Source organism: Cebus imitator, unplaced genomic scaffold, assembly GCF_001604975.1.
Source record: "Cebus imitator isolate Cc_AM_T3 unplaced genomic scaffold, Cebus_imitator-1.0 Scaffold143, whole genome shotgun sequence".
NCBI classification, from domain to species: Eukaryota; Metazoa; Chordata; class Mammalia; order Primates; family Cebidae; genus Cebus; species Cebus imitator.
Window position 1 is genome coordinate 420,334 of NW_016107458.1, and position 24,212 is coordinate 444,545.

At 35.1% G+C, this 24,212-nt stretch overlaps 1 pseudogene; it reads right to left on the bottom strand.

The window, feature by feature from the left end:
* Window positions 1-24,212, bottom strand: part of LOC108313786 — a 148,919-nt pseudogene that overhangs the window by 115,916 nt on the left and 8,791 nt on the right.

Here is a 24,212-nt window from a genome sequence, read left to right on the forward strand (position 1 = left end):
ATGAACATAGATCAAAAAATTCTTAACAAAATATGAACAACTAATTCAGCAGTACATTAAAAAGATCATACACTCTGATAAAGTGAAATTTATCTTTGGAATTCAAAGTTTGTTCAACATATGCAAATTAATAAATTTAATGTAGCACATTAACAAAATAAAGGACCAAAACAATATGATCATATTAATAGATGCAGAAAAAGCAAAAAGCATCTGACAATACTCAACATCCTTTATAAAATCTCTCAACGAATTAGATATAGAAGGAATGTACCTCACCATAAGAAAGATGATACATTATAAGGCCACAGTTAATACCCAGTGGTGAAAACCTGAAAGCTTTTCTTGTAAGATCAAGAATAAGAAAAGGTTTCTCACTCTCACTGCTTTAATGAAGTATAAGAGTAGAGGTTCTAGTGAGAGCAATTATACAAGAAAAAGAAATAAAAGGCATCCGAAATGGAAAGGATAATGTTATATTTTCTACTGCAAATAACATTATTTTATGTATAGAAATCGCTTAAGACTCCAGCAAAAAACTGTTATAACTAATCAATGAATTCACTAACATTGCAGGACACAGTATTAGTACCCAAATATCAGTAGTGTTTTTATATACTAACAACAAATACCTAAAGAATTTATGAAAACATTTCCATATAGAGTAGTACCAAAAAGAATAAAATACTTGGGAATAAATTTAACTGAAGTGATAAAGATCTATACATTGAAATCTAAAAATCAATGATGAAAGTAATTTAAAATGGTGCAAATAAGTGGAGAGATACTCTATGTTCATAGATTGTAAAAATTAATATTACTAAAATGTTCATTTTACCCAAAGCAATCTATAGATTAAATGCAATTTCCTTTATAATTGTAGTGCATTTTCACAGAAATATAAATGAAACCCTAAAATTCATATGGAACCACAAAACACTTTGAATAGCAAAAGTGATCTTGAGTAAGATCAAAGCTGGAGAAATCACATGACCTGACTTCAAAATACACTACAACTGCAAATCTATATTAATTAAAAGAACATTGTATTAGCATGAAAACAGACATTTAGACCAGTGAGACAGAATAGAATCCAGATATAAATTCATACAGTTATTGTCAATTGATATTTACATGGTGCCAAGAGCATACAATGGAAAGGATATAGTTATTTTCATTAAATGGTGTTGAGTAAACTAGATGATACTCATATAGAGAAGAATTAAGTTGGATTCTTATCTCACACTGTATACAAAAATCAACTCAAAATAAATTGAAACTATGGCATGAAATCTGAAGCTGTAAAACTACTAGAAAAAAATAGAGAAGACATTTCATGGCATGGGTCTCAGCAATAATTTTATGGATATGACTCAGAAAGAACAGGCAAGAACAGCAGTAATAGATAAGCAGGATTACATCAAGCTAAAAAATTCTGCACAGTAAAAGAAACAATCAACAGAGTACAGAGACAATCTATGAGAGAAAATATTTGCAAATCATACATCTGATGAGTGTTTAGTATCCAAAATAAATAAAAAACTGAAACAATAACAAAACCAAAAATAAAATAACTATATAAAAAAATGGGCAAAGACCCGAATACAAAGAAAACAAGCAAATGGTCAAGAGGTATATGAGAAGAAGCTAACCATTATTAAGTATCATAAAATTAAAAGTAAAACCACAATCAAGTATTACCCCACACTTGCTAGAATAGCTATTACCAAAATGACAAACGATACCAAGTATTGGTGAGGATGTGAAGAAAGGGGAATCATTGTACACAGTTGTTGAGAATGCAAATTCACATAACCATAATTGAAAACAATATGAAGTTTACTCAAACAATTAAATGTAGAATTACCATATGATCTGGCAGTTTCACTTCTGGGTATATATCCAAAGGAAATTAAATCAGTATTATGAAGAAATATCTGCACCCCAAGTTTATTGCAGTGCTACTCACGATAGGCAAGATGTAGAAAAAGCCTGTTCACTGGCAGACAATTGAATAAAGATAATGAAGTATCTTTATCTATTTATCTATCTAATAGAATATTATTTAGCCTAAACAAGGAAGGGAATCCTGTCATTTGCTAAAACATAGATGAGCCTGGAATATAGCAAAAGTGAAATAAGCCAGACACATTAAGACAAATACTACATGATCTCCCTTATGTGTGGAATCTAAAACAGTTGAACCTATAAAACCGGGGAGTAGAATAGTGTTGTCTAGGTGTTGGGAGGGTTGGGGAAATGAGGAAATGTTGTCCAAAGGTTACAAAGTTTTAGTTATGTAGGATGAATAAGTTCCAGAGGCCTAATGTACAGCATATTGACTGTACTTAATAATATTGTAGTCTATACTTGAAATTTGCTAAGAGAGTAGATCCTATACAAACACACAAAAGTTAACTATATGAGGTGTTGGACATATTAATTACCTTTATTGTGGTAATTATTTCAAAATGCATACATATATCAAAACATCACAAAGAATCTAAAATATGTATTTTGTATTAATTATATCTCAATGAACCTGGAAAATATTAAATATCTCTTCTACTTCTAAAGGTTTAAGTGCCTCCATGGTAAATCCTCAACTTCTCTGTAAAGCTCAGCCCCACAATAATATCTTCTATTTTTAAGCATTAACTACTATGTGTATTTCTAATATGCTCATAATTCCCAAATTTACATCTATAATCTGGTTGATATGCTTGGAACCCTTCTTGGAATTCAATACTCATATTTACAATTGGCTACTCAACATATCCATTTAAATGTCTAATAAGTTTCTCAAATTTTGCATGTCCAGTAATATGTTTTGGCTGTGTCCCCACCCAAATCTCGAATTGGAGTTCCTATAATCCCCAAATGTCATGGGAAGGACCAAGTGGGAGAAAATTGAATTGTGGGGGCAGTTACCCCCATGCTGCTCTTCTCATGATAGTGACTGAGTTCTCAGGAAATCTAATGGTTTTATAAGGGGCTATTCTCACTTTTGTTTGGCACTTTTCCTTCTGGCCATCACATGAAGAAACATGTTTGCTTCATCTTCCACCATGATTGTAAGTTTCCTAAGGTCTCCTAGCCATACTGAGTTGTGACTCAATGAATCTTCTTTCCTTTACAAATTGCCCAGTCTCCGGTATGTCGTTATTAGCAATGTGAGAAAGAACTAATACATCCGGCAACAAACACTTTTCCCTTACAACCCACTCTTCTTATTTCCCATATCCAGAATTGGTAGGTAACTCAATTTTTCTACCTGTGTAAAATAAAATTTACGTCATCTTTCTTCCTTCTTTTGCTTATATATCGTGCACATCCATTTCTAAAAATATTTGCTCAATCTTCAGTACATATAAGAATCCATTCTCTTTATCATCTCTTAGTTGCTTTTTCACCCTTTATTCTTTGCTCCCGATACATTTATTTCTCACATGGCAACAAGAGAGATTGTTTTGGAAGACAAGTCAGATGGTGTTGTTCTGTCTCAAACCATCCAAGGGCTAATGATTTTACTTAGAATATGAGCCACAATACTTAGAATCACCTATGAAATCTAGATGATCAGCCCTCAGCGTCTTTCTCACTTTATATTGTTATAACACAATATCTTTATATTCTATTTTACTCTCTAGTATAGCCATACTGGCCTTTGCATTTTTAAAAGATGTCAAAATTTAGGGCATTCGCACTTGATTTTGCTTCTACCTAAATTGGTTTTCTCAAAATAGCTGCATGGATGTTTCCATCCTATGTCAATAAAGTCTTTCCTAATCAATCTTATAAAACAGCAACACCCTTCATTGCACAATCTTTTATACTTTGTGCTGTGCTTTAGGTTCCTCATAGTTCTGCTAGACATAATATACTGTTTATTGTCTGTCTTCTCATAAGGATGTAAGCTCCTAGATGGCCAAGGAGTTGTCTGTCCTGTTTACTACTGTATCCTCCATTCCTAGAGGTGTGCCTAATGCATAAAAGGCAATAAAGCAATAGTAGTATGCTCACTGAGTAAATGGATAAATAAATCCAGGCCATTTTACTGTCACCCAGAATGTTTTTTCCATGGACAGTTCTTTATAATACAGTGGCTTTTTGACTATAGGATAGATCTTGGCTCCTCCAGTTGTTTATAAAGAAAAGACTTTAACCATCTTTTTATATATTTGCCAGACGTTATCTTCAGACAGTCTCCAAGAAACACAAATAAAAGTATATTAATCTGCCCAAAATTAACCCTTAATTGGCTGTAATCCACTACATTTGTAGAAAAGATGTATATTTATATATATTTTTAGTGATTAATGATTGCTTTATAGACAAGTAAATATTTACACCAACAGAGTAACAAGTTGGAAAAATGTTTCTAGAGATTAAATCACCATTACAGAAGGAAATAAGATTAAAAGCATTTTTACTACCTTATAATTGTGTCTAAGATCATTGGCAATCTAGGGCCATAGCTAATGAAGCAAAAATATCTGGTAGGCTTGACATTTAAAACAAATTTTAACCCTATCAATTGTGTTTATTATTTGTTTGTTTGTTTCTATAAATTACATTTTATATTATTAGTAATGTTGTTCAAAAAAGAAGACATTTTTTGTTTTGATTTATAGCCAACAGAGAGATTAGGATATTAGCTAGCTTTGAGATCTCTATGCCACAAACATATTCTTCAATCCAAATAAAAGAGCTCTTTTGTTAGACCTTGCATTTCATCCATCTAGTATCAAACACAGTGAAATTAACAGGTCAAGTAAAACTTCTAATTAAACACACAGGTTAAATACTTAGATCTGGAGTTTGGATTTAAAAGCTAAAACTGTCTTAGAGTCACGAAGCATATAGAATCACAAATTTAAAACAAGCACACTTTAAATGTACAGTGCATACCCACAGTTCCATCCAGCAGCTGTAGCTGACTATGATCCTATTTTACCACAAATGCATGCATCAAGGAATTACACCATAAACATACCTAGGAGAAATTTTCACTGGCTAATGATGAAAAATATGTACCCCAGAGAGCATATATCATTTTTATTTCAACATAACACCTATATCCCAGTATTGAGATTTTCAAGTTCTGTTTATGGAACAGAAAGCATTTCGAGTTCACACTGCTCTTGAAACCAGCTGCAAATAACCCCAGGCAATTCTCTGTTACTGCCTAAAGCATCAGCAATGAATTCAGTCCTAGCCTACTCAAACACTGTGATTATCTACTGTAAAGAACACCAAATTATTACATGCAAATACTATGATTTTAACTGTGGCTAGGTCTGGACCAGGACTACTCCCTGAAGAACTACTATTGTCAGATATGGCTGGGTCAGTTCTCTTTCAAAACTCTAGTAGCCAAAAAAAGAGAATGATCAAACTTTGACCTATGACAATGTGTTTTTCTTTAGTTATTTTTCTTTCTTTGTTTTGCTAATTCCATGAAATGATCTACCAATAACTTTATGGCTAAACATGCAAACTAAAATCAGAAATAGTAAAAAGGATAGGTGGAGAATATAGTGGTCTGCCTCAAAACACTTCTTGAATGATAAAGACTAAAAATAATTAAAAATAACGATGTACATAGGAGAGAATGGAAAGACATGTTTTACAAATAACTTTGCAACTTGCTCTGTTAGTAATTTTGAGAAGCAAGATTAAATTCATCACAAGAGAATTTATATATACTACAATGATTTTCTTTGAAACATTATAAAACTTCATCATAGAAAAATTTTAAAATTCCAGGACTGCTGTGGTTTAGATGCCAGTTGTTTGTCCCTACCAAATTCTATGTTGAAATGTGATACCCAATGTGCTGTGTTGGGACGTACAGCCCGATGGGAGGTGTTGGGCTTATGGTGGTAGAACCCTCATGATTGGCTTGGTTCTGTTCTCATAGTAGTAAATGAGTTCTCACTCTGGTGAAATGGGATTAGTTCCACAGAGCATAGATTGTTATAAAGCGAGGACACCCCTCAGGTTTGGTTTCTGTTCGCTCATGTCCATTTCCTCTTTGACCTTTTTGCCGTGTGTTCACAGAGCACAAAAGCCTTCACCAGAGGCCAAGCAGATGCCAGTGCCATGCTTCTAGTACAGCCTGTGGGAGCATGAACTAAATAAATCTGTTTTCTTTATCAATTACCCCACCTCAGGTATTCCTTTATAGCAACGCAACACTAAGACAAACACAAACTTAAAAAAAATTTTTTTGAAGAATTCCTTCCAACCTAGCTTAAAATTCTTCCATATTTTCCCAAGGTCATCAGTTAATATTGTCTTTACTGGATTACTTCCATGATTATTCAAACAGTAGATCTCAAATTAACAGAAGCAAAAGCAACTCCCTCAAAACTTGTTTAAGGACCCGACCCTTTTATTTTTTCTAGCAGCCATCACATCTCCTCGTTATTTTTGCTTTAAAACTCCTCACAGTATTTTCTCTGTTCAATATCTCTCTTACCCAATCTCCAGTTGTCTTCTCAACCTACTTTTTCTGGGCTTCTGTCTCTACCACTTCACTAAAACTGTTCTTTTTAAAGCTATCAGTGACAACAGAAGCTGTTCTCTATTTCTTCTTTTCCCATCATTTATACGCTCAAATCATTTGACAATCCTGTGGACTTTAACTTCGGCACACATCCCAGGTTCCCCCAATTCTCTCCAGCTGTACCACAACACCCCTAGTGAAAACTATCATTAATTTTTCTTGAAATTTAACCAATTTCCCCTTTGATCACCTTTCCTTAATTCTTGTTTCTAATCTTCAGACAACAGCCCATTTAAAATATCAATCAAATTATATTTCTTCCCTCCTTATAAAACTTCAATGGCTCTATTTTGCAAGTTGAAACAAAATCTAAATTCCCTATCATGTCCCATATTATCTTGTGCCTGTCTACATTTGGTCTCTTCTTATACCAAAATATCTTCTGTTTCCTATGCTGTAGCCACAGATGCCTCCTTCTGTTCCTTGAAATACTAGGATCAGTATTACCTTAGGCCTCTAAATTTGTATTATGCTTTATTTGCCTCATTCTCCAAAGCAAGAGAAGAGACCAAGGTGATTACCCAGTTGCCCTATCCAAAAGATGGACCTAGAATTAGACATATGGAATGTTGTATTGGGAAAGATAAGATTATAAAAATGTAAGTATAGTTGTGACCTTGCAAATATTTTAATTACATAGGGTCTTGAAATCAAATACTGTACCACAATGAACTCTATTTTGAATAGGGATTTCGGAGTGTAATAAGAAGGAAAAAATAAAATTAACCAAAAGCTTTCATCAGAATCCCTAACCTAACATCAGTTTTGCCAAGTGGTGGACAAATAGTTTTCTTTACTTAAGGCTGATAAAAGGGCCCTTGAGAAATTTTCACCTGCTTTTCTTCTTCCCTCCTTTATGCTTTTTTCCCTCTGGGGATGAGCGTCCAATATTCCTACTCTGAGCTTTTTAATGCCAATCTATCCTTCTGCCATGCCCGCATACATTCTGGAAAGGCTGTGATGTAACAATCTCTATTTTGACTTAAATTCATTCATACAGGCCTTTCACTTTTGCCAGGTATTTATATTCCAAAAATGTTTGATATGTAATTCTGATATAATACATTTTACTACATAATTTAAGGTGCTTTTGAAAATATAAAAAGAAAAAGGAATCAAGCCAGAAAAAAAACAAAACAAAACAAAGAATAAAATGACAAAACTGCTTAATTCTTAAATCTGAGACCATCCTCTGTCATGTCTGGCCCTAATTGCAAAATGCTTTCTTTTTTCCTATTAAAGTTATGGCAATAATCTGACTTTGAGCCTCTTCCTTTTTCTTTCTTTCACTGTCTCTAAACACTTTCCCTTACTGATATCCCTCAGTGGTATGATTTGAATGTTTGTAGTCTTCAAAAATTTATGTTGAAACTTAATTCCCATTGTGATGGTACTAAGAGATAGGACCTATTGGGTAGTGAATAAATTGCAAGGGCTTCACCCTCATGAATGGGATTAATGCCCTTGTCTGAGAGACTTCAAGGAGCTGGCTAGCTCTTGCATCTGTTCTGTTATATGAGGAGATAGCCTGCATACATTTGGCTCTTCCATCTTCCTGTCATCTGAGAAAACAACAATAGGGTGTCATCTAGAAGTGAGGGCAAGCCTCCACCAGCCACCAAATCTGCTGGTACCTCAGTCTTGGACTTTACAGCCTCCAGAGCTAGGTCAAATCAATTTCTATTAGTCATAAATGACTTAGTTTAAAACATTTTGTTATTGCAGCAGTAGTAAGCTACGAAGCTCTGCTATGGTCTTACTGCAAGCCTTAACCAAGGCCTGGTAGAGTTATTGCAGTAGCTCCAAATCTTACCTTGCTTGACCCCTTTACATGGTGATCAGGTAATCATTTCAAAGGTGGGCTCTGTGATAGGCACTTAGGAAATATGCAATGTGCAAAAAGTCAGGCCACTAAACTACTCAAATTCCTTTAATATTCTTCAATCACTTTAATATTAAAATATAAATTTAGTATTTGAGACCCATTCATGGGCTATTTGGCCTTAACTGCCTCAGCAATTTCTTTTCCTGATGCTCCCCAAACACTTTGTACTCCACATCAAGAAAGCCATAGTTTCCCAAAGGAACCAAATGTCTCATGTCACAATGTCAAATACATGACTGAATAAATTCTTTAGAAGAGGTCACTAGGAGGGAATAATATCTGAAGGCTGTAGCAAAGCATGAAGCAAGAATCTATTTTCCACACAAGGATAAATCACAATGAACTTCCCAGAGAAGATGAAACACTCTAAAGAAAATAAATCACTGACTAAGACACAAGGCTTCTAGTAATCAGATTTACATGTGTCATAATATGAAATGAGTTGATATGGTTTCTGCTCCATCAGAATGATTTGACAATGATGTTTTAAATCATCTAAATATGAAATATGCATGGATTATCGTGGATCAACAGCATCAGAATAATTCAGTTAGGGTGTCTGAACTGTTCTTACAATAATTCTTTTTTTTTTTTTTGAAATGAAGCCTTGCTCTGTCACCCAAGGCTGAAGTGCATTGGCATGACCTGAGCTCAGTATAACTTCCGCTTCTTGGATTCAAGCTTATTCTCTTGCCTCAGGCTCCCGAGTAGCTAGGACTGCAGGCATGTTCTACCATGCCCAGCTAATTTTTGTATTCCTAGTACAGACAGGGTTTCACCATGTTGGCCAGCCTGGTCTCAAACTCCCGACCTCATGTGATCCACCTACCTCAGCCTCCCAAATGCTGGGATTACAGGCATAAGCCATGGCACCCAGCCTTCACTCACAATAATTCTAAGGCTAAATGTGTGTGTGTGTGTGTGTGTGTGTGTGTGTGTGTGTGTGTGTGTATTTCCATACCAGTAACCAATTCTCCAACTCTCTGGGCACCATCTGGGTGTCCTACAGTTCAATTTAACTCTAACTCTATCCAGAGTTAGCATCAGACTCCACAGGTTTAAGGGTTCAGACCCACAAGACGTCCCTCAATCTACATGCCAGCTTCAGTGATTGGGTACAGAGGATATACACACTTCTGTCTGACTTCGCTACAAAGCTGAAGTCTGTACAACCCTCACTTCACATTTGATTATTTGCTAGAATGGCTCTCAGAACTCAGAAAACAATGCACTTACTGTCACCCCTTTATAATAAAGGATACAAATGAACAGCCAGATGAAGGGTTACACAGAAAAAGATCCAGGAGGGTTCAAAGCACAGGACCTTCTGTCTTCATGGGTTTGGTGTGCCCCACCCTTCTGGCATATGGATATTTTTACCAACCTAGAAACTCACTGAACCCTGTTGGCTAGGGGTTTTTGTGGAGATTTCATTAGGTAGACATGACTGATTGCATCATTGGCCATTGGCCATTGAACTCCAGCCTCTCTCCCCTCCTCAAAAGTCTGGAGGTAGAACTGAAACTTCCAATCCTCTAGTCACAGACTAGTTTTTCTTGTAATCAGCCGCCATCCTGAAACTATTTAGAGGCCATCCAAGAGTCCCCTCATTAGCATATACTCAGGTGTGATTCAAAGGATTTATAATGAATAAAAAAAGATATTCCCTCACCCTTACCACTCAGAAAATTCCAAAGGTTTAAGAAGCCCTATATCAAAACTAAGGAAAAAGACTAAATATATATATTGCTTATTATATCACAAAATCACAGTTGCCACAAATGTTATAATGTTAGAGGTAATGGTACATTTAAAGAAAACAGTGTCAACCATTATAAATGGTAAAATATTTAAAAATAACAATTATTTAGACTTACAGACTCTTTACTCAAAAGATTTTAATTGACTTCACTATTCTTTAACTAAATAATTTCCTTAATATCAGCAGGCAGATTGATACAATCAATAACTCAAATACATATCACTGGTGCCAAGTATATAGACACATGTTAAAAAATTACAAAAGATATTTCCTAAAGTAATAACTAGACAGCCCAAGAGTAGACATGGTGATAGATGATTCACTTGATTATTATTAAACAAAAGGCAAGGGAATACTTCAGTATATATTACAGGTAAGTAATTTTAAATACTTTTATCACTTAATCCTGACTTTAAACCTGTAATACGGGTACTATCACTACTGTTTCACAGAGAAAGATATTGACACTAATTCAGTTTCAATAACTTTTCAAGGAAACATGGATAGTGTGCAGGAGAAATTGACCTCAAGCCTAGAATTGATATTTCTAATCTCACAATGCAGATAATAAGTATCTTAAGAGCTTCTGTGATTCTTAAATGAGAGAATGTATTAAAGCTGTCCATCACAAGATTCGGTTTACATTATAGGTTAAGAAGAAGGATCCTTTCTTCTTAGTTTAAGGATATTTCAACACACCAAGTGTTTCAAGAGCTTTAGAACAATACTCTTGGCAAGTATTATGCATATTGTGGACTTTTACTTAAATTATCTAACATGAGGGTTGTACATTTCAATGCCTCTTAAAACCAAGTCAATAAAAGTAGCCTGCTAGTGGGGCTGATAGGGCTTGAGGAAAATTGGAAAGTATATGCCACAGCTACAAGTATTCAATTAAAAACAAACAAACAAAAAATCCCAGCTGTTTAAACAAAAAAAGTCTTTGCTGATGTAACTAAGAATGAGGGCCAACAGTTTGTAAACTTGACCCACTTGCTATGGGCAAAGGGAGATCATGGTTGGCTTGGCCTAGACTCCAGAATCAGAGAGCTGATATCATATCTCTTTCATTCTGAAAGTTAGCTTTGTCTGCTGCAGACATATGGCTGCAAAAGTGCCTATAACCTCTGGCATAGAGCCATAGTGTTATTTTCCTTCCCAGGGCTTACCATCCTTCAGGCTAGCCTAGTGTATCAAATATAACATCTAGCTTGGGGCCGAGCCATAATTCTTCTAGTTAAGAACCCAAGCAGTTTCTCCCTTTTGAAAATGTGAACTGCATACAGAGACTCCAGTTGACCTTTGTTAAGTATTTGAGCAGAATAATAATGTAGAGCTTGAATTTGAATTGTTGTGAGGGCATTCCAGATTTACAAGGAACTGGAATAAATGGGAGAGAACTGCAAGTAGAGAGCTGATCAGGAGAGAAATGAGCAGAGGGTGAAGTCTCACAGAGGGAAGGAGAAATGAGAAATAACGTAGTCATTCACAGTTACAGAAGTAACTCTAGCTCCAAACTTTCTGAGTCTGATTTTTTAAAGTCCAGTTGTAAATTAGCTTTGATATTACATGTCTTTGAGATGTTCACAACTTTACAATATGCTATTCATTTTATGGGAATGTATTTGAGTGTATGTTTAGATTTTGGAACCTAAGGAAATGTGGTAAAAACAAATAGTATAAATTACTGTATATTATTAGATGCATTTTTAAAATTTGCTTCATTCCCAGTTTAGAAGTTAAGTGCATTTTTTCTTCTTGGAAATTTGTCTTAGTTCTATGTCTATGCTTGGGATATCTTGCTATTTTTCACATTTCCTAGATTCCTATGTAATCCTGAGACAAGAAGCTGGTGGATAGATAGGATACTAAAATTCCTTCTGAAGGGGCAAGGGTCTCTAGAGATGTATTCTTGCTTTATTTTTATAGATATTCCCCAAATTCTTTCTAAAAGTCCTAAATTGAGCATTGCAGTACTATAACAGTTTTATTATAACATTGCTGACACTGAATTTCTTTTTAATTACGTGAGAACATTAACACATAATAAAGCCCTGATAAAAGAGTGCTGCTGACAGTTTTTTGGTGTGGTAGCAATAATAAGAATAAGAAAGATACAGTTTGAGTGCCCCTGGAAGAGGAGATTCTTGAGTTTTTTTTTTGTTTGTTTTTTGTTTTTTTTTTTTTAAGAGCAGCATGGTAGAGTAAAACCAACAAAAATATGAGGAAAAATACTTGGAACCTGATACTGGTGTTGAGGCTACTTGTGTGACATGGAGATGAAGTTCAAAAATGTTGCTTCATCTAGATATGATATTCTAAAGGGGAAGTTTTGAAATGCAGTAGTATCAATTGACATTCATTAATCAGTTAATTAATCAATCTACAAGTGCGTATTGAGAGCCTTATGTAAGAGGCATGTAACAGGTTCAGTGTGCCCTCATGAAATTTGTAATTTAGAGGCAAAGACAGATATTAAATAATACACAAACAAATAACTACTTTTGTGCCAAATATATGAAAGAAAAAAGCACAATGTGTATGAGAATATATAAAAAGAATATTTATCGTTGGATCAAAGAAAACCTCTTAAGAAAAGGTGAAATACAGTTGAGACTTAAAGGATGGATTGGTGTTAGCCAAAAAGAGAATAAAAATGGGGCAGTGTCCTCCAGGTTGAAGAGAGAGCATATAAAGAATCCTTAAACTGGTAAAAACCTTGAAATGTTAGAAGAACAGGCAAAAAGTCTGGTAGATGACAGAACATCACAAAAACATGACAATAAAGGCTGAATAAATAAGTAGGGAAAAATCCCTACTGGTCTTGCAGGACATTGTAAAGTATTTAGGCTTTATTCTTTGAGTATGGGTTACCATTTAAGGGTTTTAATTGGATATGATTTAATTTATATATATATCAATTTCTTTGCACACATATATATGTGCATTATATTTAATATGTATATATATTATATTAGTACATATAATGTTTATATTTATACACACATCTATTTCTAGCTGCTGTATAACAAATGCAGTAGAATGGGAGAATGAATGGATTGTAGCTTATTATGGAATTCTGCAACTAAGAAAATTTAGACTAGACAAATTGAAGCCAAAGGGAAAAACTGTACTGTCTTACATTTTTTACAAACAACAACTGGAAGGGAATGCATTGAATGTACTATACCATGCTGCATTGTAGTCAAGAATGATTATGTTTTGGATTTAAGAATGTTAGGAGTTGTAGGTAATAATTGTTGAGGTAGAAATAAAAAGGGATAAGAAATCAATGTGGGGTTTGTGTGTGTGTGTGCGTGTGTGTGTGTGTGTGTGTGTGTGTGTTTAGTGGAGATGAGAATAAATTAATATTTAAATTTTTCATATTGAAGATACCTTAGAGAAATTATTCGAATGATGTCATTATCTCAATAGTTATGTAGATGAATTCTGTGTTCAAGACAGAGGTCATGGGTGAAAGGGTAAATTTGGAAGTAGACGTACTTATTAACATAATAGTGGAGGAGTCAAAATCAGTGGTTATCAACCATGGCAGTAAACGAGGAGAGTTTTAAAACCTCAGTATTGATTTTTGACAATTCAGGGCAAATCTCCTGATGACAACCCAGATTTTCTTGAGAGACTGATAAGCTTAACAATTCTGAGTGACTCTTGGTCTTGGGGACAAACATTGGTGTTAACTGCCCAAGTGGGAACAAATAAAATTTCTGAACTTTAATACAGAATGACAAATTTGTACACTACGCATGAGGGTAAATAAAAAATAGACTGTTCTATTAGAAACTAACACCCAATTCTGAATCATCTCAACTATTAAATTATTTTAATTCAGGATGTTTGCTTATAGCCACATGCAAGAGACAAATATACATCTTAACTGAAGTAAAATGGTATTGATTTGTTTTTCAAGTAATTTACATTAAAAACATTCCAATATATAATATGACCAAAATATCAGATTGAACATCAAAGATACAGATAAAAAATAAACAGTGAATCATAAAGTATCCAGATAATAGACTTAGACATGGACTTTAAAACAACTACAGTTAATAAATTTAGGACAAATCTTGGTACAGGGTTTGGCATATAGGCCACATTTAGCATCTGGCTTGTTTTTGTGTGCTACACAAGCCAAGCATGCTTTTACAAATATATGGCCCCATCTTATGTTTTTGTGTTATTTCTATTGTTGATGTTTTTGTTTGTTTCTACAATCCTTTAAGTTTGTTATAAAAAAGACTATTATTCAAACTATATAAAGGCACCCTAAAATATAATGAAAAATAAAGAGCTCAATGGGAAAATTGACAAAAGATATAAACATACAATTTACAGTAGAGGAAACACAAATGGTCTGTATTTGTTTATTCAAACCTAGCCCTTTTCATCTTTCTGGAAGCTTCCATTTGAAAGAAATCTATTAAACATACATATATTTATACATATATATATTCACATAAATGTATACACACATATACACACATGCATGTGCATGTATGCACACATGTATATATGTGTGTATGTGTGTATATGTGTATGTATACCTATATGTATATGGGTGTATGTGTGTATATATGTTACATATACAAATATGTATATGTGTTTGTATATATATATACCCATAAGTATATATACACTTAGGTATATATACACATATATGTGTGTGCAGATACACACATATATACAAGTGTATATACACATATACACATTTATATATACATATATATGCATGTTTATGTATACAGATATACACATACATATATGTAGATGTGTACGCATAGATATATATATACATATATCTATGTGTACATATATTTTTTAAATTTATTGAAATTCAATAGAAAAACATGAGATATTCTACTTCAGACAATCGTATGACAGACGCATGCTACTTGTTCACTAGATTGTTCTTCTTATCTTTTGAGCATACAACCAGACTATATTTACCCACTTTTACAGTTAGATGTGCCAAAAATGAATTTCGAATAATGGAATGTGGGTTAAAATAAAATGCGTCATGTCTAAGTCTGGTCCATATCCTAACTTCTAAGCAATTAATTTCCAGATTTTCTCTCTTCTTTCTTCTGCTTGTTTGGTGAAGAGTCACTAGATGAAAAAGAAACCTATGTTCCTTGGTGGAGCAATCCTTATCCTACAAACCACTGTATTTGTGTGTGTGTGTGTGTGTGTGTGTGTGTGTGTGTGTGTGGTGTGTGTGTGTGTAAAATAAAATATTTGAAATATATACAGTTAGCAAAAATTCAAAAGTTTGAAATGCTTAATATTAGCAAGATTATAGAGCATCTGGAATTATGTTGTTAGTGATATAGCAGCATACATACACACACACACACACACTCGCACACACATATATATATATACACACACCGAGAGGATCTGGGCCTATATTATGTTGCTAGTGGGTATAAAGCAACATATATATATACACACACACAAACACACACACACACACACACACACATATACATATACACATACATATATGTATATGTGCATATACATAGTTTTAAACATATCTCAGATCTGATAGCCCAGCAATGTCACTTCAATATATTTGTTCAGTATAAACTGTATTAGTTAATTAAATCATTAATTCAATATAAACTAGAGATAAATCATACATATACTGAAGAACACACATAACTCAATATATGTGGTGATATTATTTGAAATAGCAAAGAAATATTAATAAAATTTATATTAAGGCAGTATTAAAAATAAACTAAACCTACATTTGTAAACATGGATAAGTCTTAAAAACAGTAACAGAAAATACATGGATGTATGTTACTGTTGGGGCACAGAAAACAATGACCCAAAATGAAGTCCTCAGAAACAGCCTCAGAACAAAAAAGATTTTCTCTGATCTTCTGTTTCTTTTTCCCATTAGAAACTAGGATCCCTCTTCCCCAAGGCTCGTCATAGAAACCAAATCTCTTTTCTCCAAACCCAGACATAAGGCCTAAAAATATTACTCTAACTATCGTTCCACTTCTCTGAATAAATACTGACCATGAAGAAATTATCTGACTACTTTGTTTGACTAGAGGTCATAAGGCCTCTGTTCTATAGAGGGTCCTGTCCCATACCCAGAAGGAAGGAATCCATGAATAGTGAGGCCAAGAAGAATCTACATAGGCAGGCCCTTCTGAGTTTCACTACTCAGTCTATTAGCATTAGATCATCCGCTTTGTATTCAATCATATTTCTACATGGCTATCCATACTTTGTTAAACCTAAGCATAAAATTGGGCAATTTTTCTTGTATCTTTGGGTTTTCATTCTAAAGGCCCTTGTATATACGTGTTAAATAAGTTTTCATGCCTTTTCTCCAATTAATCTGCCTTTTGCAAGTTAATTTTTAAGCGAACCTTCAGAGAGCCAAGCCTTGGCCCCCTACAATACCATTTATATACATTTTTAAACTTGCAAAACGATATATAATGCATATATATTTACATTGCTAAGAAATACATACCTATATAGTAAAAGTATAAGTAGAAAGTATAGAGTGTTGGTGGAGGTTTGTGATAAGAAATATGTGCACAGATCTTTTTTTTAATTAGTTAAGTTCAGGGGCACATGTGCAGCTTTGTTACATAGGTATCGTGCATTATGAGGATTTGCCTTACAGGTGATCTCATCACTCAGGTATTAAGCCTAGTACTCACTATTTATTTTTCCTGATTCTCCCCCTCCTTCCACCCTCCACCCTCCAATAGGACCCAGTGTGTGTTGTTCACCTCTAAGTGTCCATGTGCTCTCATCATTTAGCTCCCACTTATAAGTGGGAACATGCAATATTTCGTTTTCTCTTCCTGCATTAGTTTGCTGAGAATAATGGCCTCTAGTTCAATCTATATCCCTTCAAAGGACATGATCTTGTTCTTTTTTATGGGTGCATAGTATTCCATGCTGTATAGGTACTACGTTTTCTATATCCAGTCTATAATTGATGAACATTTAGATTGATTCCATGTATTTGCTATTGTGAATAGTGCTGCAATAAATATACTTGTGTATGGGTCTTATAATAGAAAGATTTATATTGCTTTGGATATATAATCAGTGATAGGATTTCTGGGTGGAATGGTATTCTGTTTTTATATCTTTGAGGAATCGTTGCACTGTCTTTCACAATGATTGAACTAATTTACACTCCCACCAACAGTGTATAAGGATTCCTTTTTCACCACAACCACATCAGCATCTGTAATTTTTTGACTTTTTAATAACAGCCAAGTAATACTTTATTTCTTAAGGTAGGAGGTACAGACAAACATATTATCAATTATTCTTAAAAACATTTTGATTATTAAAAAATTCATAATATATTAAATAATGAGATTGTATTAATTTGCCCATAGAATTGATATGTCCAAAGTATTCAAAAAAATTCAAATGAAATAAAGAGTAACAAGTCATTTTATGTATCAGATTTATTAAAGGTATTAGAAAAGAATGAGAAAGTGCTCCCATTTGTACACCATTAGTTGAAAGTGAAATTTTCAATATGCATGAAAGATCTTTATCTATCTAATTATTTATCTACATATAATTTTATTTAACATTTTCACTTTGGAGAGTTTTATCTAACAAAAATTATTTCTATGCAGATAATTATATTTCACATTTTCATTTATAATAGTGAACATTCTGGGGAACCTATATTTCAAAACTAGAGTATATTTAAAATGTTCCTATGGTAGAAAATTACTCAGATATTAAAAATACTTACAAATAGTAAATAATACAAAATAAAATATTTAGAAATGCATAAATATTACTGTATTGAAATAATCATTAAATATACATATGTTTGTATCAGCTTTATAAAACAGAAATAGAGGGCAGAAAAATCTCACATGTTAATCAGGCTTTTTTTTGATTTATGACTTTATTTTATTTACAAGTTTCTTTGTTTTATAACAAAACAGTGACAACATTAATTTTATAATTCAATAAATAGTTCTCCATTAATAAATACTTTTATATTTGTGGGTCATTTTTAAATACATTCTTTCATATACAAAAGTCCAAATATGCACAAGGCCATGGCTAAATGCTATGAAGCATGCAGGTGCATACAGGAGTGTCACTGCCCTTATGTATAAGGAAGGAGAAGAGGAAACAATACATACACTTACTTAGCTCCTGAATCAAATTTTTTGTGAACCTGAGAGGGGTAGTCTTGATGCAAAATTATGGAAATTCACAATTCCAATTGGCTATATCTACTTAAGATTTTCATTTCTAAAGAGAAAGAACATCAAAAGATCTTGCAAGAAATCTCACAGGCCCTCAAAAATATACTGCTTCCTAGGTCAGTCTTAAATACTCAGAAGGCCGATTTTTGTCCATGAAATAAATGACGGTACTAGTACATTCTCGCACTGCTGTAAAAAACTGCCCAAGACTGGGTAGTTTATAAAGGAAAGGGGTTTAATTGACTCACAATTGTGCAGGGCTGGAGAGGCCTCAGGGAGCTTACAATCATGGCAGAAGGGGAAACAAACATGTCCTTTATCATGTGGTGGCAGGAAGAAGTGCTGAGCAAAAGGGGAAAAGCCCCTTAAAATACTGTCAGATCTCATGGAAACTCACTCAGTATTATGAGAACAGCAGGGAGGTAACTGCCTCCATGATTCAATTGCCTCCTATTGGTTCCTTTTCACAATATGTGGAGATTAGGAAATCACAGTTCAAGATGAGATTTGGGTGAGGACACAGCCAAACTATATCAATGTCAATAGGTTCTTCTCTCAGGAGAATACTCATGTTTATCAGTATCACTAGACTAATGTATACGTTCACAATCCCAAGTTACTAATTTATATACATATCTCTCATAACACTCATAATATTCATATCCAAATGACAATTTTCTCCATAATCAATATGTTATTATTATACAAAAAAATTACTAAAATAGAAACAAAATTTTTTTCCATAAAATGATTAGTCTCACTTTAGATAAACCTTTTTAGAATTAGACCACATTTTAGAATCAAGTTTGCCTTTAGCCAGCTCATAATATGAATTCTTTGTCAAAAGGTCTGCAAATGGTGTGAAATTGCTTTCAATCCATTGGGAGAGGCCATTACTAATCTATGGAAATATCTTTTTTAAAAAATTATTTTTTATTTCAGTTTGTCTTTGGGGAAAGGTGGTGTTTGGTTACATAAGTTCTTTTGTGGTGATTTCTGAGATTTTGGTGCATCCATCACCTAAGCAGTGTATACTGTACCCAGCGTATAGTCTTTTATCCCTCACTCACCTCTCACTCTTTCCCTTGAGTCCCCAAAGTTCATTTTATCACTCTTATGCTTTTGCATCCTCATAGCTTAGTTCCCAATTATGAATGAGAACATACAATGTTTGGTTTCCCATTCCTGAGTTACTTCAATTAGAATAACACTCTCTACTTCCATTCTGGTTGCTGTGAATGCCATTATTTCATTCCTTTTTATGGTTGAGTAGTATTCCATGGTGTGTGTAAATATAAATATCACATTTTACTTATCCACTTGTTGATTGATAGACATTTGGGTTGGTTCCATATATTTGCCATTGCAAATCGTGCTGCTATAAACAGGCATGTGCAAGTATCTTTTTCATATAATAACTTTTTTTCCTCTAAGTAGATACCTAGTAATGGGATTGCTGGATCAAATGGTAGATCTACTTTAAGTTCTTTAAGGAATCTCCACACTGCTTTCCATAGTTGTTTTACTAGTTTACGTTCTCACCAACAATGGAAAATTGTTTCCTTTTCACCATATCCATGCCAACATCTATTATTTTTTTATTTTTTTTATTATGAACATTCTTTCAGGAGTTAGGTGGTATCACATTGTGGTTTTGATTTGCATTTCCTGATAAATAGTCATGTTGAACATTTTTCCATATGCTTGTTAGCCATTAGTATATCTTCTTTTGAAAATTGTCTATTTATGTCCTTAGCCCACTTTTGATGGGACTGTTTGTTTTATTTTTTTGATGATTTGTTTGAGTTCTTTGTAGATTCTGGATTTTAGTCCTTTGTCAGATTATGAAGGATTTCTTGCACTTTGTGAGTTGTCTATTAATATTCTGCTGATTATTTCTTTTGCAATGCAGAAGCTTTTTAGTTTAATTAAGTCACATCTATCTATCTTTGTTTTTGTTGCATTTGCTTTTGGGTTCTTGGTCTTGAAATCTTTACCTAAGTCAATGTGTAGAAGGTTTTTCCTGTGTTATCCTTTATAAATTTTATGGCTTTAGATCTTTGAGTCATCTTGAGTTGATTTTTATATAAGGTGAGAGATGAGGATCTAGTTTCATTCTTCTACATATGGCTTGCCAATTATCCCTACACCATTGGTTGGAGAAGGTGTCCTGTCAAATAAACCAACCCCTTCCTCCACCTGGTGGTCTTTCTCTACCTGCTCTGGCTTCCAAAGACAAAGAACACAATCTCTTGGGAGCTCTATAGCCCCACCCACAGTCTGATCCTCGCTATGCAACTGCAGCTGAGACACTCTTGAAAACACCACCTCCTGGCTAGTGGCCAAGGAACACAAAACCAGTGCACTAAACAAAAATACAACTAAGGACCCTCACAGAGTCAACTTCACTCCCCTGCTACCTTCACTGGCGCAGGTGCTAGTATCCATAGCTGAAAGACCTGAAGACGCATCACATCACAGAACTATTTGCAGACACTCCCAAGTACCAGCCTGGAGCTGTGGTCATAGCACTGGGCCTAGCTACAATACTGGGTAGCCCAGGACACATTGACCACGTAGGGGGCCAGCAGCCGTGTCAGGTAATCTTTGAGGTACCTGCAGGTCTCCATGCTTGTAGTGTACTCTGCATTGCCCCAGAGGATGACACCAGCTGTACCCAGGGCTGCACTCTCGCCAAAGGTAGAGATGAGGTCCATCTCACTAAGCCCTCTGAGCCTGCAGCTATAGGTGGGCCATGTGAAAACATAGACTGTGACTGCATGGTTGGCATGGTGGGTGTGAACCACAAATAGGGCCTCCTGAACATGGAGCTCACAAAGTTGTAGCCATGGGCGGAGGAAGCGAGTGTCTCGTCCAGGTAGACAGCTGGGAAGAGGGCCATGCTGTTAGCCCACAGCCAGGCCAGCTGGTCGTTGCAGGTCACCTCAATATCAGGGCAGCAGCTTGTGTAGCTCTCCCATGCACATAATCATGATTGTAGCAGTCAGGAAAGAGGTAGAAGCCCCAGAGGTGCCAGGGCTGCCCTGCCTTGACATAGCACAGTGTCTCCAGCATGAACTGCTGTGCTGCACACTCAAATTCATATTGTGCCTGCTTGACTTTGTGGTCTGCTGGCAAGTCAGGGTGATGACTGGCCACCAGCTGGCATGATGACCAGCAATACATATCTTTGCCCTGCCAGTTGCACACCCACACAGGCTGTCAGTCCTCCCAGTCAATAGCCACCAGCCCCGCAGGCTCTGGTGTCCTAATGTAGTGCTCCACATGATCCTGCAGCATCTCCAGGTGTGTCCAGAGGCTGCCATTCTGTGGCACACCACCATGCACAGATCTTCCTGCAGAATCAAAGCATGTGGATGCAGGCTTAGATGGTTGCAGTAGAAGATGGTGATATTCTGGTTCACAAAACCTTCATTAGGCGAGGACTGCCCATCAAAGGCATTCAGGTCCAGTGGCACCTTGAGGCATGGACCACAGTCCTGTGTGGGCATGTCCCACGCCACACAAAGGGGTGGCCTGAGCCTGCCTGCATGCTGGGGGCTGCAGGAGCTTCACTAGGTGACTAGACCCAGGAGAGCAAAAACTATCACTGTGGTTCAGCTCTTAGGAGCCCCATCCCTAACAGAAGGGGAGAATACCACATCAAGGGACAAAAAATCTGAACAGTAATCCTGTGTCCCAGATCCTCTTTCTGACATAGCCTACCCAAATGAGAAGGAAGCGGAAAAGCAATTCTGGTAATATGACAAAACATAGTTCTTTAAAACCCCCAAGAGATCACACAAGCTCACCTATAATGGATTCAAAACAAAATGAAATCTCTGAATTGCCAGGAAAAAAATTCAAAAGGTCCGTCATTAAGCTAATGAAAGAGGCACCAGAAAAAATGAAGTCCAACTTAAAGAAATCAAAAACATGATATAGGATATTAAAGGAAAAATCTTCAGAGAAATAGATAGCATAAACAAAAAAACAGTACAACTTCCGGAAATCAAAGACATACTTAGAAAAATGCAAAAATGCATTGAAATTCTCAACAATAGAATCAAACAAGCAGAAGAAAGAGCTCGTTTTTATGGCTGCATAGTATTCCATGGTGTATATGTGCCACATTTTCTTTGTCTAGTCTATCATTGATGGGCATTTGGGTTGGTTCCAAGTCTTTGCTATTGTACACAGTGCCGTAATGAACATACGTGTGCATGTGTCTTTATAAAAGAATGATTTATAATCCTTTGGGTATATACCCAGTAATGGGATTGCTGAGTCAAATGGAATTTCTATTTCTAGATCCTTGAGGAATCACCACAATGTCTCTCACAGTGGTTGAACTGATTTACACTCCCACTAACAGTGTAAGAGTGTTCCTATTTCTCCACATCCTCTCCAGCATCTGTTGTCTCCAGATTTTTTAATGATCACTATTCTAACTGGAATGAGTTTATACCTCAATGTGGTTTTGATTTGTGTTTCTCTAATAACCAGTGATGATGTACATTTTTTCATATGTTTGTTGGCCTCATATATGTCTTCTTTTGGGAAGTGTCTGTTCATATCCTTTGCCCATTTTTGAATGGGTTTATTAGTTTTTTTCTTGTATATCTGTTTTAGTTCTTTGTAGATTCTGGATATTAGTCCTTTGTCAGATGGGTAAATTGCAAAAGTTTTTTTTCTCATTCTTTTGGTTGCTGGTTCACTCTAATGATTGTTTCTTTTGCTGTACAGAAGCTCTGAAGTTTAATTAGATCCCATTTGTCTATCTTGGCTTTTGTTGCCGTTGCTTTTGGTGTTGTAGTCATTAAGTCCTTGCCTATGCCTATGTCCTGGATGGTTTTGCCTAGGTTTTCTTCCAGTGTTTTTATGCTGTTAGGTTTTATGTTTAAATCTTTGATCCATCTGGAGTTAATTTTAGTGTAAGGTCACAGGAAAGGTTCTAGTTTCTGCTTTCCGCACATTGCTAGCCAGTTTTCCCAGCATCATTTATTAAACATGAGGTCCTTTCCCCATTGCTTGTTTTTGTCAGATTTGTCAAAGATCAGATGGCCGTAGATGTGTGGTGTCGTCTCCAAGGCTTTTGTTCTGTTCCAATGGTCTATGTCCCTGTTTTGGTACCAGTACTATGCTGTTTTGATTACTGTGGCCTTGTAGTATAGTTTGAAGTCTGGCAGTGTGATTCCTCTGGCTTTATTCTTTTTGCTTATGATTGTCTTGACTATGGGGATTCTCTTTTGTTTCCATATGAAATTTAAAGTGTTTTTTTCCAGGCTGTGAAGAGGATCATTGGTAGCTTGATGGCGATGGCATTGAATCTATAAATTACTTTGAGCAGTATAGCCATTTTCACGATATTGATTCTTCCTAACCATGAGCATGGGATGTTTTTCCATCTCTTTGTGTCCTCTCTTATTTTGTTGAGCAGTGGTTTGTAGTTCTCCTTGAAGAGGTCTTTACATCCCTTGTTAGTTGTTATCCTAGGTATTTTATTCTCTTTGTAGCAATCGTGAATGGGAGTTCGCTCTTGATTTGGCTCTCTGTTTGTCTGTTATTGGTATATAGGAATGCTTGTGATATTTGCACATTGATTTTGTATCCTGAGACTTTGCTGAACTTGCTTATCAGTTTCAGGAGATTTGGGGCTGAGATGATGGGGTCTTCTAGATATACAATCATGTCATCTGCAAATAGAGACAATTTGACTTCCTCCTTTCCTAATTGAATACC